The sequence below is a fragment of the Neolamprologus multifasciatus genome, chromosome 11, assembly GCF_963576455.1.
Source record: "Neolamprologus multifasciatus chromosome 11, fNeoMul1.2, whole genome shotgun sequence".
Classification (NCBI taxonomy): Eukaryota; Metazoa; Chordata; class Actinopteri; order Cichliformes; family Cichlidae; genus Neolamprologus; species Neolamprologus multifasciatus.
In genome coordinates, this window is record NC_140449.1 from 8952238 (window position 1) to 8953757 (window position 1520).

The following is a 1520-nucleotide window of genomic DNA, read 5'->3' on the forward strand; positions in this document are numbered from 1 at the left end:
TGTGTGTGTGTGTGTGTGTGTGTGTGTGTGTGTGTGTGTGTGAATGTTTATACATCTTTGTGAGGACCAAAATATGGAATGCTACCATAATTGTGGGGACCAGCAGTCCCTTATGGGGACAAAATGCCCGTCCGCACAAGTTTGAAGGCATTTTAGAGACTCAAAATGTGGTTTTAGGGTTAGGGTTACAATTTGGATATTATTAGGTTTTATAGGCATTTATTTTTGATGGTTAGGGTTAGGGTAAGCGGCTAGGGAAAGCTTTATGTCAATTAAATGTCCTCACTTAGATATGAAAGCAAGTGTGTGTGTGTCTGCGTATGTGTGTAAGTGTGTGTGCGTGCATTGCTGGAGCCATGGTGATGATGTCAGTGGGCCCCAGTCAGATTCAAAACAAAAATGAAATGAGAAGTAATTTTACTTGGGATTGGAGGACAATAAAGAGACAGTAACACATAAAACAAATGCAGGAAAAATGCATTTAATTGAAGGACCCAAAAACAGATGTAATAAATATGTAGCTATCTAGAACAAGCACTAACTTGGTTCAGTTTAAAGATTAGCGTAATATGCTGCGATGAAATGCTGCAAGAGTTTGTATGAATCATAGATAATAAAGATCTATGGAACCCAACAGCTAACTGTAAAGAGGTCAGAAAGAATGGTCATATCCACACAGACATGATCATTACATTCCTGGGATTAGATGTGGTGCTTAGACATGATTTTTTTTAAATACTCTAGCTTAAATAATTAAAGTATTTCAGATTGTTTTTTAATGGTTGGTCAAACTAACAGGGTTTCAAGAGCTCATGAAGACATTACAAAACGCTTGGAAAATGCCATCAACACATTCATTTTACCTCAAGTAAACAAGCTGAAGGACACTGCTGCACAGTCTGTTATAATATAACCTAAATGTTCAGTTATGTTGGTTTTTCGGCTCAAGAACAGCGCAATTTTGGCCTCATGTTTCAGACTGGGTAGATTTTCCTTCAGGTGGAGAGGATTTTCAGCACAGCCCGCGAAAAAGATTTATATACAAAAATCACATTACCACATGTTGTGGTCAAAAGTACCTCAAGATGTTTCACTGTCAAACAGCATACGCCTATGTGTAAAATATGGACATATAACTCTCTTCAAAACTTTGGAGTTTTTAAGCCTCTGCAGACTTTTTAATGGGTTTTTTGTTTATGAGAAACTCATCACTATAATTATAAGAAACAAGAGTAGTTTCTGATTTTCCTACCCGAATGTGTTGCCAGTAGGCAGTTTTAATGATTTTTAAGGGTAAGAGTGAATATTCCAGAGGTGCAAATTTGTCCAGGATACAAAAAAACAGCAGGCTGATCCCAAACCCAAAGCTTTCTGCACAAATGAGCATTTATATGACGGCTGCAGTGTTCCACAAAATCAATCATCTGTTGCGATCCACCAGTTGTCTTTCCTGCCCTGCCCCTCCCTTCCTGCTATTTGCTGTATCATATGTTCCATCATATACCCGGGGGAGACAGAAT